Below are 19,125 nucleotides of genomic sequence, written 5' to 3'. Positions count from 1 at the left end.
TGGGGGGCGCTGGAGGGCGCACTTCGGTTTGGCTGGCTGAAAAGACAGCTCCGCCGGACGGACATTAATCCACGCTATTTACCCCACTCTCAGCAACCAAACCTTTCGCTGAGACATGAATCGAAAACGGAATACACAGAGGATCTGATGGTGCCTTCTTGGTGAAGATCCACTAGTGCCGAGGAGTAAAACACATCGGAAATTTTGCGAGTGAGCCTGCTCCGACTGGGTAAGATGGCGCCCGCAGCCTAACTGCCGCTTGAAAGCTGACTATAGCCTGAATGACACTCCCTGATGAAGCGTCCCAGACCCCGGGAACTAACTTTACGGCTGCTGCGTAGCGATTATATGGCACCGGACCGCTAAACTGGCAAATGTATGCAAAAAACGACATAACGAAACAATAAGATGGCGGCGCCCAGGGTGCTTCAAGGTAGCTGAAAATACTGCGCCAATTGTTGTTCAAACACACCCTTCATACGGAGCACGGCTGCAGTGTGACTACCCCTGATTGCCTCGCTATTATGATTATGACATGCCGATCTTAACATAGGAGATTACTAATGCAGCGTAAGCGACCTATTTACATAGCGGACTGTGCCAGTGATGTAATGGCGCCGCATGCAGGATTGCGTATCAATGACCTTTGCTGAGAATGGCAGAAATAACACCTATGGTGCCGCTTGGCGAACGGGATGAATGCTGCTGAAGTAGCACGGTTGAAAAGGGTCAGGAAATATCGCCTACTCCAAACGCATTCTCCAAACCCATCCCGATCACTACAGACCGCAACTAATTCAGCAGTGCCCAAACACTATGGCAATTACTATAACCCTGGTGCACATGTCATCTTACACATCAGCGCTAATGGCGAAATCTACGCTACGGGCAGCGCATATTACCCTCTAACGCTGGAGACGCCACGAACATCGGAATTGACAAAGGCAACGTCAGGGCCAGCCATTGGGTCCTCAGTTTGGCTACAGCACCAATGTTTTCCAGGCCGGGCGGCCATCTTGGACAGGCGTCCTGAAGAACTGCACAAGCAACCATCAAGGACACTTGCTCCTCAAATCCTACCATGTTCCCCGGACTGCGTGAAAGACGCTCCCATTATAGGTCACTTGGACACGGAAACACCCCATTGTAGCCGGAATCCAGAAGTCCAACCTAGGTGCAGAACCAGCATAATAACGGGCGCTCATGAGCGGTACAGTCCTGCGTAACTGTCCTGAAATACTGACCCGCAAAACTGATATAGCCCTGCTGCTTCGAAATGGGGAAACCGGATAAACTACAGCCAAAAATCATGTTCGAACAACGCAGGTCGACGCGTGGTCCCGCGCCATACTCAGATACGGAGACTGATGCAGAAAGCAACACGACACAGGGTATGGAGTCCATTCTGAAGGCCATCCAGACAAGCCTCCAAGACATCAAATAAGTTAGACCATCTCACCAGCCACATGGACACAATGGCGGCAAAAGTGGACCGCCATGGGGAGCGACTGGATGAGGCTGAAACGCGAATCTCGACAGTGGAGGATGAGGCTCGTACTAACATGTCCAAATGCACTGGCTTTGAAAAGATCTTGGAAGTGATCAAGTCCAAGGCGGAGGATTTGGAGGCCAGATTAAGCCGCAACAACATACGCATCACAGGCGTGCCATAATCCACAAATACCGGCAAAATGAAAGCGTATGTTGAGGAAATGTGTCTCACGCTGTTTGGTAAGGAGAAACTATCTCCAATTTTCATAGTAGAAAGGGCTCATCGTTCGTTGGCACCACGTCCTCCACCTGGCACTCCGCCCAGACCAATAGTGGCCCGCATTCTAAACTATCGGGATCGAGATGCTATATTGAGGATGGCACGAGAACAGAAAAATCTCACTTACCAGACCAACCGCCTAGAATTCTACCCAGACTACACACTGGCTGTGCAACAAGCCCGTAAAGAATTTACCACTGCAAAAGCGAAGCTACGCGACCTGCAGGTAGAATACGCCATGCTGTATCTGGCACGTCTAAAAGTCACCTGGGAAGGGCAATCAACGATGCTCTCCACGCCAAAAGCTGCAAATGACTTTATCAAGAAGATCGCCAATCACCGCAAAGAACGCAGACACCAAGACCAAGATACAGAATGACTGCCATCTGAGGAAAGCAGCACACCACCATGATTGATGGCAGCGAGAGGAAGCCCGAAAACAGATGGGGTTTATGTGGGTGAACTCGACTTGCTGTGTTGTCCTGAGGTGGTCACCTTGGAAGGTGGTAAGTCTACCATATACACTATTGCCCATCAAACGCCTGTACGGCCTCACTGACATTGAAGCACCTAAACTGTTTAGATGGGCAGCAGGTGACATGTAACCTATTGAACGAACCACCCTGGTCACCTCTACGCTGGCATGGCAGAAAGCTATAGTTACAAATTGGAAATATCCAAGGTACAGCCCTCACATGTACTAGTCAGACTGGTGGTAAGACAGGATGTCCAGTTGATATTTCTGCTGAACTCCAACGAGTATGTGGAACTCATTTAGGGAGACTTGCGTACGAAAATACAGGGACAGGTGTGAACTTCCCTGGTGACTATTGATAAATAGTGGTTGAACTACTGGCAGCACATCCCTCCCTCTTCCAGTCATTGGGAATAATCAGTGCATGCGACACCGCCTTTATCGGGGTAAATACTATCTCAGGCCTGAAATATCATGCATGGTTGATGGACATGGCCAGCTCTGATGCTGGTAGTGCCAACTCTCCGGCTGGCATGAGTAGAGTACTGCAAGCCTGATCCACTGGAACTACCCTTTTATAGTTGGCTGGGGCATGTGACAGTATAAGCTTTGAGTTGCTTGTTGATGCACACCTTCTGCACGGCGTTTCACTGAAGATGTGTATTCTAGACTACTGTATGTGTTGTTGATAGATGTTTTAGTCCGTCCACATCCATTAGATTGGATGGAGATGTGCAGTCCAGGCGGACCCCCTTATGGGTGATCCCCACGAAAGTTCTATGCAGTTGGGTTGTTTCACTAGGGTATGGCATCAGCAGGATTGGGCTGCTGTTGTGGGAGGGGGGTGGGTGGAATGGGAACCTGTTGTAGTTACTGGACCAAACTGCTAAAGATGCATTGCTGAAATCCAAAGCGAGAATACTCACTGCCTTATAATCTTGCCTGTGTACACTGTATTTTGCACACTACATGAAGTTGACAGCTGGATCTGTCAGGTAGCGTCTATGATTTACACTTTCAATTCTCATGGCAACGTCCCCACTAGGTAAACAGACTCTGAACCTCCTCACATGGAACATTAGAGGGTATACCAACCCGAAGAAAATACGGCAAATATTTGCATGCCTAGACAGATGGCACATAGATATAGTACTAATGCAAGAAACGCACGAAGCCCCACATTCACATACACAAACGGGCAGACGCTGGGCGGAATCTATTCATAGCTCTAAGTACTCTTCTTACTCCAGGGGGGGTCTCCATATTAGTGAAAAAAGGGACACATTTTAAAATTAACGCAACCATACTAGACACAAATGGCCGGTATGTCATACTTAGAGGGACACTACGGGCTCAACGACTGACAAATGTTAACACATACGGCCCAAACACAGACGCGCCAGATTTCTACCACGAGGTCTGGCAACACTTAAACACGGAACCTGATCAGATTTTACTTTGGGGCGGTGATATGAATATTACCCTTGACGATAATCTGGATCGGTCGGGTATCACGACAGGCACGAGCGAAATTGCGGGATATTTTGTCAGAAATGCAACTCTTAGACATATGGAGGGCGCGTAACCCGGGTGTAAGTGAAGCAACACATGCATCGGCGGCGCATGGTAGCTGGTCTTGCATCGACTATTGGCTAGGCTCGGAGGAAATGCTATTGGGGACACGGAACATAACACACATGCTTAAAACTCTCTCGGACCATAATCCCGTAAAATTGTCCCTTCAAATCCCTAATTACATACCACCACCCTTTAGCTGGAGGTTCAATGCAACCGCCCTCACGCACTCAGTTTATGCAGACACCATAAGGAAGGCGATTGTAGAGTATTTTCGCCTGAATGAACAGTCCACGGAGGATGCGGGTCTCTTATGGGAGGCGTTCAAAGCTATGATACGCGGAGTCTGGATAGGCACATCGGTGGGGATCCTGCAAGACATTAGAGCGCAGCTGCAACGTTGTGAGTCTAAGCTTAGTACATTAGAACGCCAATATGAGAAAACACAAAACCCATCTATACTTAATGAAATCCGGCAAACACTAACAGAGCATCAATCCTTTGCTTTAGACGAGATTAAATACCTTAATAAGCGCCCTATGGCTAGAGCATACGGAGAGGGAGGGCGCCCAGGACGAGCGCTAGCGTCCAGAATATGTGAAGGCTACAAAACCCAAACTGTAGTATAGATTCGGGATGACGATGGGACTACTACGCACACGGACCCAATGGGCATTATGCAGAGCTTTGTTCGAAACTATAGTGACTTTTATAAATCGCGGCCGGTTGCTACGCCAGCGGAAATGCTTCACTACTTGGAAGATGTTGCAGTCGCATGGCTGTCAGACAATCAAAGGAGCTATCTATCGCTCCCTATTACTGTAGAAGAAGTCACTGAAGTGATCCAATCATTACCTAATGGCAAAGCCCCCGGCCCAGATGGGCTCATGTGTGAATTCTACAAAAAATATAAAGACATATTAGTGCCCTACATCGTAGAAATGCTTGGCGCAGCGTATGACGAACAAGTACTGCCGCCCACATTGCGGGAAGCAATGATTATTGCGCTTCTTAAACCTGAAAAAGAAGCTGAGAGTTGCAACTCATACCGTCCCCTGTCTTTGTTGAATGTGGATTCGAAGATCCTCGCTAAAAACTCGCTACAAGGCTGCAACCTCTTATGACGAATCTGGTCCTCCCGGACCAATCAGGTTTTATACCATCCAGGGCTACTGCGCATAACACTAGGACGCTGTTTGCGGTCTCTCACTATCTGATCCCGAACACGAAAGCAGTGGCGATTATGTTGGATGCCGCCAAGGCATTTGATTCAATAAAATGGTCCTACCTAACCACAATACTTCATAGGATGGGCTTCCCCTTAATATTTATTCAATTGGTACAGTTACTGTACACACGACCCCTAGCGAAAGTGAAAATTAACGGCTATGTCTCGGAGGCATTTCACATAGAACGTGGGATACTACAGGGTTGCCCGCTGTCCCCTTTATTATTCGCCCTGGCCTTGGAACCCCTGGCGGGCATAGTGCGGCAGAAACACCACCATTTGGCGCTCCAGTTCCCGAGTAGACCCCTACATATTTCACTTAATGCTGACGACATGTTGCTGTATGTTCGTGACTCTGAGCGTAACCTTGATCCACTATTACGAGCCTACATTAAATTCGGAGGACATTCGGGACTCCAGATAAACTGGGAAAAATCGTCCATCTTCCCTCTAACAGATACCACTCTGCCTCATGCAATGGAATACCCATTGGAGTGGCAGACGGATCCCATACGTTACTTAGGGATCTGGTTTCACAGAGACCCGGAAGTAGTCATAAGAACAAATTACGGCAGAGTCATTGACACACTGGAGGGCAAAATTAACAGATGGATACAGCTCCCCTTATCGCTAGCTGACCGGATAGCGATTGTTAAAATGGTAATACTTCCCAAACTCTTATACCTATTCAATAACATTCCCATTCAACCGCCCAGAGAGGTCTTCAAGCGTATAACATCGATGGTTTTGAAACTGATATGGGCGGGTAAACAGGCTCGAATTAACTTAACTACACTGACATTACCTTATTCTAAGGGAGGGTGGGGAGTACTGGACTTCCTGCTATACTACTTATGTGCCCAAGCCCAATTTGCGGCCTTCTGGTACCATAAAATTCCGTACCTGACCCATGCGGCTGTCGCAGAAGGTGGCGCTCTACCAGTGCCTTTAGACGCCATTATCACGCATATTAGGCCACTGCTACACAACAAAGACATAAACACTATTGATACTACCAATGCAGCGTGGCAACAACTAGGTCAACTAGCACACAAACTGCCACTATACGCACCAGCCTTACCATTACACTACCACCCCAGCTTATCGGTAACGGGCGAGGATGTAGGTATGGGACTCCTGAGCCAAGTGGGACTAGTGACGATGGGAGACTTATATAATAATGGTGTATTCCTGACAGAGCAGGACTTAGCATACATACAAAATCCAACCCTATTGTTCAAGTTTACTTTCCACAGATTACGTGGAGCGATCAAACAACTTTACCCTGACTTCCCCAATGAACCGCCGTCACTGGACACACTGCAACTCGTCCTGACTTCACACAACACCACTCACTTGGTGTCACGGCTCCATACGATGTCACAAGCTGAAATAGGTTGCAAGGCAACCAAAGCACAGGACAGATGGAACATGGTGCTGGAGTCTCCACTCACGGAACTAGACTGGGAGACTGCTTGCACACTGACTAAAATGCTTACACCTAATGGCAATTTGCGGATCATACATTTTAAATATCTGCACCAAGTATACTACACTCCTGTACAGTTACACAAGTATGGGTTGCGTGCGGAGGCACGAAGCAAAAGATGCGGCTTCAGCCAAGCTGACTTCATTCACTTGGCATGGCACTGTGCAAAAATACATGCTTACTGGGTGGATGTCCTATCTACACTGTCTAAAATGGTGGGCATGGCTATTGAATGTACTATTCATGGGTGTCTCCTAGGGCTACTGGTGGGTGTAAAAGCTGCAAAACGTAAGTTCTGCGCAGTGGCCTTACTCATGGCTAAACGCAGAATCTCTATGTGTTGGGACACTAAAAATGTACCATCGGTCAAGCAGTGGCTGAGTGATATGTATCACTGCCAAGACACACTGAGGACATTTGAGGAGGAACTGCCTACTAAGTCTAGACCTAAGGACTACTGGATGTATTTAACAAACTACCTGAGTAGCCATGCTGTCGACTAAAGCACCTCAAAGACTGCTACACCACTTAAATGTTACCTTTGTTGATGCGACAACTGTGCACAGGCGTCAAATGCATATCACTGTTGTATCTTCGATTGGACGATGAATGCAGTAGTGGGTTGGTCTGTTTGGGTCATGTTTACTGACAAACTGCTTTATTGCTGTATTTTTTCCTGAAATACCAATAAAACAATATTAAAAAAAAAATCGATATTTTGGCAACTCGATATTTAAAATTCGATATTTAGACTGTTCTCTCCCTCTGTTCATAGCACTGGTCCTGTATTTGCACCGGAGATATCTGTATTACAGCAAGAGATACACAAGAATCTGCAGCCCCTTCTGAAATATCAAAGTGTCCTAGGGGCGCACAAAGCGGTGCAAATGCCCGTTGGGTGACCTGTTTGCAAAAGACTCCCTTATGACACATGGAGATTTCATACACACACATAACCTCCTGACAACCTTTTCCTTACTCATGCCAGTATCCTTCGATATGTGTATAAACATTGGACAGCTGATGATCATGAGCCATTGACTTATGAACTACTATGGGTGTTGCACACAATGCGGCATGGTCAGCACCTCTTGACACCACTCACATAATTGAGGGAGTGGTGGAAGGTAGCCTTAACCAGGGCACTTTCAGATAAGAATGGGCACTTTCCGAAAAGGAATGGACGAGTATGCATGAATACCAAAACAACTCGAAATTCAAATGAATTGAAGTTGCCATTCTACAAAGGGGATACTTAACCCATTGAAAGCCAATCTGATGTACCCCACAGCTTCCTCAATATGTCCTCATCGCCGGATGGAGGGGTCAGACTTGCTCCACATGCTGTGGACCTGTCCACAACTATCAGAATACTTGGCGGGAGTAGCCGGAGTGTTGGGAGAGGTCACGGACCAGGCCCGATGGAATAACAATGAACACTGTATGCTGGGATTGCCTATGAGACCCAGAGGTTCCAAAGTTGGACTGCAATTTATGAAACCGGCATTATTGCTAGTGAAGCACCTTCTTACTAAACGTTGGAAGGCCCCATTGGCCCCAAAACTAGAAGAGGTTCTTCTGTTGGGTCTAGCTGAAAGTTTAGCCCTCAGAAGAAGGAATATAGGGGGCTTTGCAAATCACCAATCTCCATGGAATGGGATATGCTACTGGAAAGCTTTAAGGCACAAGATCTTATTCCCAGAGGGGTCGCAGTCTCGCACTGAGGTTGTACACAGTGGTCTGGCATTGATTACACCCTGGGGGGTTTAGGTGGGCAAAGACTCCATCACCTTCAATTTTTGCTAGATCCATAACTGTATAGCTCTACACTTGCATGGACACATCCCCTTCCTGTTCAGAGCGACATCTCCCAGGTGACACATAGAGGGTTGTAGTTTTTTGGGGGATCCAGTTGGGGTGTTGTTTACATTAAGTGATCTTTTTTTTTCTTATTGTATCAGCTCTGTCATGAAGGGACTTAGAGGCCATATCCACCGTGCTTTATTCATGTTATTGACTGCACTCTATTGTTCACATTTGCTAGATGGAAAACATTATCCTGTAATTCCTACTGCTTGTTTGTGTTAAAAAAAATAACATGGGTTTATGGTTACATCAATTGAAGGCAAATTACGTCATCCTGCTTGTGGACAATTGGACTCTACCCTTTGTTAGGGATGCACCACATGGGAAGGAAGTCACACACGAATCTTTATCTCCCATAATACATGAGGACCTCAAGAAAAATATACCTGAGAAAGCCCCTGCATTGTGCCAGAATCAATCATGGTGGCATAAGGACTCGATTTCACATGTGATACCTTTGCTGAGTTAACCACTTGGTCAAGCCAAATATCCAAGAAAGTCAGAAGCCAAGCACGATGTAAAATCACTTCTGGCAGCACTGCAATATCAGGGAGGAAGAGGACTCTGTAACTCCACAATAAAGACCCTCCTATTTACAGAGGTTAAATCAGCCAGTTCACACTATTGAGTGTTGCACTACAGGAATTTGAACTCTCATACATTCAAACGGAATGCAGAATGCTCACAGGACTGGGCTCGTGGTGAATTTAGCATTGAAAATGGAAGAATGGAAGAAAATGACCTTAGACATAGCATATGGCTTCTTTAGTAAGAATATATTGCCTAAACCTCAATAGCTGACAGCCTTCATATTTGGCAGTATGCATATAGCAAATTACCTCAAGGGTATAATAACATACCTGAGTTATTCTCAGCTAGAATAATGCAAATTGTACAGGACAATCCCAATGTATTGCCATATGTCGATTATATTTACCTTAGTGACTGTTAAACCTGGCACTATTGGCGTGGTTCTCCCTTCCATTTATTGCTGTTGCCTCGTGTGATTTTGCTGGTTATAGATGCTTTGAGCACTGTGCCACTGCTATTCAGTGCCACAGTGCAAGTGCTCCCTATGGTAAATTGATGTATGGAGTAGTGATTCCATGATTGGCTGGTTTGGTTTACTTGTCAGACCCTAGTACCGTGCACTGAGTGTGCCCAGGGCTTGTTAATCAAATGCTGCTGGTGGGCTTGCAGCACTGGTTGTGCCACTCACAGAAGCAGCCTACAAAAGTGTGTCTCAGGTCTGCCATTGCAGAGCCTATGTGCAGTCTAGTACTGCCATGTTGACTGGGCAAGTGCTCCCACTTGCCCATCTCGAAACCTTCCCTTTTCTGCATATTAGTCACCCCTATGGTAGGCCCAAGGGCAGGGTGCATTGTAGGTAACAAGTAGGACATGCCCTGGTGTGTGTGGCATGTCCTAATAGTGAATTACAGCCATTTTTGTTTTTCACTATTGCAGGGCTAGCCGTTCCACATAGGCCAGAATGGGCAGTTTGATTATAGGATCTTATAATCCTAACTGACTCAGGGAACTAGGTAGAAATTCGAGTTTAGTATGCCTGAACGCAGAATGGTAAAATACATCTATTAGTGAAGTTGGTTTTAGCATTCTGTGTTTGAAAATACCACTTTTAGAAGTAGGTAATTTCTTGCCTAAACTGTCCAAGCCTGCCTCTGGTAGGTTGTGTGTTCCCTGTCTAGAGTTTGAGTGACAGGGGCTGTGGGATTCCAGGAGACAGGGTGAGTCAGCACAGGGCTGAATAGAGCTATCTGCATGCAGATGGGTGGGAGGAGTTGCACCTGGGACCTGAATAGGGCTGGGACTGCCTTCCACAATGCTGGCTCCACCTTCTGTGGTGCGTCTGATGTCTCTGGCCTACACTGTCAAAGAAAAGAAGGAGTCTTGTCAACAAAGTGCTCCAGGACTGCACAGAACTCGTTTAGACTGGGTACAGGACCCTCTGCCCTCAGAGGACAAAGGATTTGCTAGTATAAATATTGAGACCCGGACCCAAGACCTTTAGATCACTTTTGATAAACAAGAAGACCCTTTGCTGAGGAGAGGAACCAGAGAAACTGAGGAGGAGACTATCCCTAAGCTGGGTGCTCTTTGGGGGATTGGCTTGCAGTGGTTGCCTGACTGCCAAAGAAAGGAGAAAGGACTTTGTGCTACTTTCAAATCAACTTGTAAAGGATCTCCAAGGGCTTGAGATAGAGCTTGCCTCCTGCTGAAGTCTCAGGGACAACAGACATCATCAACCAGCTCCCCTGCCTTCCCTTGCTGGGAATTGAAGTGCCTGCTGTTGAGCTGGGCCTTCTGAGAGACTGCGTGTCGCTGGGAGCTGGAAGCGCGACTCAAGATTAAGAAGCGTGTTGCCACCGCAGCCATTGTCGTCGCATCACCGGAGAAGAGTGTCGCAGTCGCAGCAGATGCCGTCGCATCACAGGAGAAGCATGCAGCCACTGCTGCTGTCGCCATTGCATCACCCGAAGCGCCTTGCATCACCGGAGAAGAGTGTCGCCGTCGCAGCAGATGCCGTCGCATCGCCGGAGAAGCGCATCACAGGGCCTGTCGCGGCTCAGAAGAAGCATTGAGTTGCCGCACGGCCATCGGGTGTGCACGCATCATGCCGCATCAAGAAGAAGACGCCATTTTGTTTCATCGCACCGGATCTTCACCGCATCAGGGCACTGCTGGTCGCATCGCCACGGAAGCGCAGTAAGAAACCGACGCATCCCCTCCCCACGCGGAGAAGAACTGAGGCATCCTCTACGCATCAGTAGGGACCCGACGCATCACTGTTCTTGCATGTAAGGAACCGACGCATCACCTTCCCTGCAACACTTCCGTTGTATAGCATTACGCATCCAAAGGTATATTGAACTCAAAGTGTCACATTTGACATCTAAAGAGAACAAAGCTATTTCTACCATTTTTAAAGTACAGTATTGTGGATTTTTTTCGTTTCTGGTCGTGTGTTAAGTCTATATAAAAATACTTCATTTTATACTACAACTTGTGTGGTGTCCATCTGTAGTGTTGTCACTGAGTTACTGTATGTGTTCACAAATGCTTTACACACTGCCTCCGAGATAAGCCTGCCTGCTCGTGCCAAGCTACCAAGGGGGTGAGCAGGGGTTATTTTAGGTGTGTACCCCGTTACCCTGACTAGATGCAAGGGTCCCTATTTGGTCAAAGGTACCTACCTCTGCCAACTAGAGACCCCCAAAACTAACAGTGACTATGACCTAATTTAATATTTAGTAAGATTGGACAGAATAGTGAGTATGCTAGTCAAGAATGGATGAGTGAGTGGGAGCAGCGTGCATCAGTCCTTTCTCTACCTTGCTGGTTGAGTATATAGATAGGCAACCTCGGTCAGCGCGGTCCTTGACCAGCGTGTGGCGCTATTTACGAGTAGTGTGTGTGCAGTAGCAGTCTGTTCGTTTTTACTCTCCCGTTTTTGTATTTGAGTTTATTTTAATTTTGGGCACTTATTCCTTGATTTTAAAATTGCCTGGCCCACATACCCTCATCTCTGTCATCTCTACTTGCACCCTAATTGGTACAACTCACCGCTCTTTGCGGGTCCTTCGCCCTGTCTCGAGGCGGCCATCTTTGGTGAGTGGGAGCAGCGTGCATCAGTCCTTTCTCTACCTTGCTGGTTCAGTATATAGGTAGCCATGTCAACGCGCAGCGGTCACGCGCAGCGGGGACGCCGAATTGACGCCGGAGTTACGCCAGAGTTCAGCCCGTCTGTGCCCGTCCGGGCCCAGACGGGCCTAGGGCCTGTCATCATGCCCGTTCCTCTGGCGCCTCCTACCAACAGGTTACGATATGGGAGGGATGTTCTTATCTCCTATCGTTCGCCCCACCCTACCAGTTGTTGTTTTGCACAGGAGGGAACCTTTCCTTTCCTACCGTGTAGAGCCTGTCTGTCCGGCCAGAATTTAGTGGCGGGGAAATCCGCCCTTTCCATGGCTCTATTAAACTGCCGGTCCTTGCCGAGTCATGCCATTGAAATTAATTCACTCATCTTGGATCACGAGCTCGATGTGTTGTTTCTTACCGAGACTTGGCTCTCATCCAGCTCCGGCCCTGATATGGTCAGAGCACTCCCTCCAGGTTTTCTTATATCCCACCTTGATAGACCTATAGGGAGGGGAGGAGGCATTGCTATCCTTTTCAGAGACACGCTGGCTTGTAAGATTCAGATCGGAGGGGTGACTGATTGTGAGAGCTGTCAGTTTTCCCTTCGTCTTTCACCTACAGTGTCCTTGGTAGGCTTGCTGATTTATCGCCCTCCTGGACCCTTGGGAAATTTCCCTAACTCTCTCCTAGAAACTACCGCACTTCTTGCTTCCTCATCTGCCAATTTTGTCCTTCTCGGGGACCTCAATATCCATCTTGATGACCCCACCAATGTCGTGGGTGTAGATCTTCTCGAGGACCTCAAATCTTTTGGAATCAATTTGGCCAACTCGGGCGCGACCCATGAGAAGGGCCACTTGCTAGATCCCATACTTTCAAATCTGGACTATCTCAATTCATCTCCGGCTCTTGCCCTGCCTTGGACAGACCATTTTTTGGTGTCCGCAAAGTGGCAATTTGATAGTCCAGTAGTGGTGGCCCCAAGGGTTCAAATCTTGGAAAGAGCCTGGTCGAGGCTCATAGTTGATTCCTGGGCGGCACACCTGGAGGCTACGCTACCCCCTCGGGGAGTCAATCCGATCAGTGCTGATGGCAATTTTTACATCTGGCTCTCGGACTCGTTGGACACCCTCCTTCCAAAAAAGAAACAACTTACGAGGGGGAAGAGAGTGGGTTCGGCGCCTTGGTATTCGTCTGAATTGAGGACCCTGAGGAAGGGATGCAAGAGGCTAGAGCGGTCCTGGAGAAGAGACTGGAGTGAAACGAGCCGGAAACAATATCGTGCGGCTCTGAGCAGTTATAAATCTGCTATTCGGGTGGCAAAATCGGGATTCTTTGAAGAGAGAATAGGCTCTGCGGCCAACTCTTCCAAAGAGTCGTTCAGGGTCATAAAGGAACTACTGAATATCCCCGAACCTCAGGTCATCCACGAGGACCCACGCAAAAAATGCATAGAATTGGCCTCCTTTTTTAAATCCAAAATCGACAACATACTGGCTTCCCTTCCCCGCCAGGGGGAGGCTTCTTCCTTGGATGATAACTTCAGTTCCCAACTTAGGATGCGTTCAGTGGAGCTGGCCTCTCTCGGTCCGGTCACTACGGAGGAAGCTCTCTCGGTTTTGAGGACCATGAAGAGTGGTTCCCCGAAAGACCCAGCACCTATTAAATATCTTAAACAGGTGGCTTCTACCATCGGCGGCCCAGTGACGGACCTTATAAACTTGTCCCTCACTCAAGGGATAGTCCCCCCCAGTTGGAAAGGGGCGGTGGTTAAGGCTCTTTTGAAAAAGCCTAACCTGGATCCCGCCGACCTCGCCAACTTTAGGCCGATCTCCTTGCTGCCGGGTATTAGTAAGGTGGCTGAGAAGTTGGTAAACAGTCGCCTGTCGGACTTCCTGGAAGCTAACTCCCTCCTGGGCGATTCCCAAACGGGTTTTCGTCCCGGTCAGGGGACTGACACCGCCCTGTTGGCGGTCGTGGAGAATGCAAGGAGCATTTTGGATTCGGGGGGATCAGTGGCAGTGATCCTCCTGGACCTCAGTGCTGCTTTTGACACCGTGGACCATCAGGTGCTTCTCCAACGGCTGTCGGGGGTGGGGGTCACCGGTGTGGCTCTCAAATGGTTTGCTTCCTTCTTGGAAGGTCGGACATTTGAGGTGTGGGAAGGCCATGAAAAATCATCTACAATCCCTCTCCAGTGTGGGGTGCCACAGGGCTCATCATTGAGCCCTACCTTATTCAACATTTACATGGCCCCCCTGGAGAGTGTGGTACTGCCGCTGGGTATTAAAATCATCAGCTACGCTGATGATACTCAGCTGGTGGTTGGCCTTTCCCAGTCGGCGCATCATCCCGACCGGCTGCACTCGTGTCTGGAGAAGATCTACACGTGGATGTGCAGCTCAGCGCTAAAGTTGAACGGCTCCAAGACGGAACTCATGCTGCTGGGGAACTCCTCTCCATCTTTGTCCCCCAGCAGCTGGCCTGACTGTCTGGGACCGGTACCCACCCCCAAGCAGGAGATCAAGAGCTTGGGGGTGTGGCTGGAGCGGGGCCTTTCGTTTAAAACGCATGCTAAAAAGACTGCTGGCGTGTGTTTTGGCCTGCTCCGCTCAGCCCGGAAGATCTTACCTTTGCTCCCAGCGTCCACTAGGAGGCTTCTCATCCAGGGATTGATCATCTCGCGGCTGGATTTCAGCAACGCGTTATTCCTGGGTGCACCTGAATCTACCCTGAACAAACTGCAGCAAGTGCAGAATGCTGCCGCCAGGCTCTTGACGGGTCTCCCCAGGCGTCAGTCTGCTCGCCCGGCGCTGAGGGCTCTGCATTGGCTCCCTGTTAGGGACAGGGTGAAATTCAAATCACTCTGTATAGCCCATAAAGTTCTGCATGGGGTAGGCCCACCTATTCTGGGGGAGATGGTCCAGCCTTACAAGGCTCCTCGCTCTCTTCGCTCCGACCATCAACATCTTCTTCAGGTCGGGAGGGTGAAGAGGGCTAGAACTGGTGGCAGAAGGTTTTCGATAAATGTGGCCACTTTGTGGAATTCACTGCCCCTACAACTTCGTTCGGAAGCTAGTCTTCTCCGGTTCCGCAAACTTTTAAAGACGTTTCTGTTTTCTGCTTAAACCCTGCATTATTCTTTGGTAGTGTTATTATCTGGCGAGCGCTGGAATGCCTATTTGGTAACCAGGCGCTATACAAAACTCAGAATAATAATAATAATAATAATAATATACAATAAACTTTAGAAAATCAAACATTACCTTTCCTAATGTGATCTTTTTAGGATATGAATTATCCAGTGAATTGTTCAAGATTGGCACCAAAGTTTCTACTGAAATGTCGCACCCTGCAACGTCCAAACATGTTATATATTCTATGATTTGGTAACACCCAACTTTTCAGACAAGAATGGGACAAATGTCCATACCACCACTTTGCTTGAGCTATATGTAGACATGTACGACACTAAATACCTGCCAATCAGGGCTAATAAATGAAACCTATTATTCAGGGTAGTCCTTAGTATTTCAGGCTACACAAGTATAATACAATAAGAGGCAAACAACACTCAGAACCTATAAATCTAATTTGTACTTGACTGCCAGAGATTGACTCCTACTGAGAAAATGTGTACTACTGTACAGGCAGCGGATGTATGACAGAACCCGGCATGCATTTACCATGCTTGCCTTTACAACACAGTCTCTACCCCGACTGCAAAGTTACCAAAGGTTTCTTGATCAAGCAAGCAATTACAACGACTTGCCTTAGGGGGAGGAGCTGAACTTTGGAATAGTATAACTTACTATTCCAACTCCAGTCTACGCAACAGTATGGAAGATGTTGGACTTAAATTCCAACACCAGTCCAACAATGACCCCCCTACAGCAAGTCTTGTGTGGTAAAGGAACACATGGTCATGTCACAGTTTGGTTAGTGACAGCGTTTTAAAGGCAGATCGTGGTAATGACTGTGTGGTAAAGGATGTTTCCCACAGGCCGCTGTCTAGGAGTAGGTCTGTACCAACATGAAGGTCAAAAAGTTACACTGGCTTCTCTTACACCTACGCTAGAAACAGCCACTAAGCTGGTATTCCTGATACGCATACACTACACCTGCACTGGATCCTCTGGGCGTTGGCGTAGACATCAACAGACATACAATATTTTTATTAATCTTTATTTATGGGATTTTATAACATCCAGAACAAAAAAAGATAAAGTAATAAGAGATACAGAGGTAGTGAAATCACATGAATAGGCAAAGGCATGATATAGTGAACACAGTATAGCCCCATAGAGGGGAGACCCCTCAAATATGAAAAGAAGCATCTGTGGGAGGAAATAATAATGTGTGCTAGGACATCCCAGGGAAATATACAACACGCACAATAATATAGTAAATTATCGACATACATAACAGAAATATAGGGTATATGCCATCCATCTGCGATCTTTGAGGTACAGAACAGGCTTCCACATTCTCATTAGTGTCAGGGGTTGAAAGTAATAAATAGTCTCTGATCAGTTGCCAAAAGTCCTTCGGTCGTGAAGGGTGATGCTGTAAAGAGGCATACACTTTACTAGTAATATCACAATATGTCAAGTCACGTATCCATGCCTCTTCAGACGGGCAGGAAACACCACACCAATGTAAAGCAAATTGTCGCTTGGCCAGCAACAATGCAATTAAGTAGTGAACACGCGTCGGTATTGGCTTAACATAGCGTAATAAGGTCAATAGTGGGCTCGGGTGAGTGCCAGTCCCATCACGCATGATAGTGTGGAGTGAACTGCCTCCCAAAAAGTAAGTATAGGACCGCAATTCCAAACCAAGTGGGCAAAATCAGCATAGTCTGCTGCACACCTGGGGCACTGATACGGGGCACTGATACGACCTAGACGGGTCAAGTCTAGCCAGAAACCCGGGGGTAGCATAGGGCCGGTGCACATATATAAAATGTAATAACTTATGGCAATGGTTATTGGAGATCAGTCCGGTTCGCTCACAACAGGAGTACCATGTTTTATCAGGTAGAGGGCACCCCAAAAACTTCTCCCAAGCAGCCCTCACTCTCTCTGTCTCCGTATGGAAGTGTGATACAGGTGGGACGCTAGATGGGCGTTATCTGGGGCAGTGATAATCAGAGTGAGCGGTGGAAAGTTATTAAGTTCCTATGAAGGAAGAGTGGCATGTAGAGTATCATGCAGCAACAGACATACAATATCAATATGAAACCATACTCAGTAATCTATAATATTTACAATATTAACAGACACTACCACAAACTACCACAAACTCCTCATATACCACCCATACTTTAATGTGTATAGCCCACAGTAGGTAATGTACAGAATAACTACACCACTTGCACTGCAGGTCCTACAGACTCATATTAAAATATTAGGCTATCTGTCATCTAGCTAGATGGAATATAATCCCTCCTGTTAGCCCTTCAGAAAGCTGATTCGTTTGTTCCCATCCTCTTAGGGTCAAAGTCCGCTTTCATTGTTCAGGTTTACAATGTAGACTTGCCTCATTGTTGCCTGAACAGATTCATATTCAAGGGGTAAATTGTTTTTTTTTTAAATAGCTTTGGGGAAAGGCGATTATCCTACAGGATAAACTACCATTAGTCCATGCACAACATATAATGGCTCATATAACCTAAAGGATTCATACTAAGTTAAACTGTGCTGCTGATGTATCCGCAAGGACATTGGTGCAGGCCTGGAAGGTTACCGCTATGACTTGATCTCAATCTAAGATCGATGCAGATATCTTGATGCAGGTACACAGAGCATTAAAAGTGGAGACACCACCTGTTAAATAGTCCTATAGTCTTTTTCAGGATAATGTCCCAATTGACTTTATCCCAAGGATAGGCATGTCTCAAATGAGATAGCTCATGAGGGAATGGCATCTGACCATGCTGGAATTACTGCTACATTATGAATGCTTCAACAACAATATTGTTGGCTGAACATACCAAAAGCAACTTGAAAGTACATACCACAGTGTAGTATTTGTCAACAACTAAAGCCTTCTACCACTAGGAAGCACAGTCTCACGACTCTTGAGGCATCAGATTGATCCTCTGATATAGTCTATCTCAACAACATTAGGCTTTTGCCCACTGTCTATTAGTAAAGATAGATAATAGATGCAGTTGATTTATTTACCCAATGCCTGTGGGTAAGGCTACCAAAGACGGCCACAGCTCGAGTGGTCATAAAAGACTTGCAGTGCATAGCAGCGATGGGAGAAAAAGAGGGTGTTTCATTCAGACAGCAGCCTGGCAGTTTGCCACAAAAGGATTGCTTACTCTATGTCTGCTATTTTGGAAAACTTTCCATTCACAATCACACAGAATTGCTGAGCAATCCAATGGTACGAAGAAACAAGGCTTAACTTGTAGAATGCTAGGGTACTGGACACAGTACTGTCACGGTACCTCAATCCGTATCATGCCCAGAGAGCATTCAATAACTTGGTGAAAAATGTATTTTCAAAATTGTACATCCATATGAGATGTGGATTGATGTAAAGCTTTCAATCATGATCTGCTCCGCATATTCTGCGTCAGAAACTAAAGCTGCTGGAGGGTGGTTCCAGAAACAGAGAGAAATGATCCAAGAGAAGAGTGCCAGAAGGACGCCATCCATTGCAGTTCTCCGATTAGAAGTCGCTCACACCATCATCTCCCTCTATTGACTGATGCCAAGAAGAATCAAAAGTTATTGACTGATTATATCAAGAAGTATCATGTGGCCCATTCTATTCAGTGGCCTCTGAGGCATTTTGATTCATCACCATTAAAGACACTGGTATATAATAAGCTGAGTTCTCTGAGATAGAGCCTGCCCTCACAGTCCTCAGAAAGCCAGCCTGCATCAAACAGGTATGTGACAAAGTACTGCAACCCTCTCAATTGCAGACTTTTCTGCATTCATTCTTCATTAGCAAAGATTTCGTTGGAAAATGAATTATTGATAATAATATGTGTCCTATTTTTATATTAGGTACTTTCTTACATTTTTACTCACAATAATTCT

The sequence above is a fragment of the Lissotriton helveticus genome, chromosome 11 (genome assembly GCF_964261635.1).
Source record: "Lissotriton helveticus chromosome 11, aLisHel1.1, whole genome shotgun sequence".
Taxonomy (NCBI): domain Eukaryota; kingdom Metazoa; phylum Chordata; class Amphibia; order Caudata; family Salamandridae; genus Lissotriton; species Lissotriton helveticus.
Note: the sequence above shows the minus strand (reverse complement) of the source record.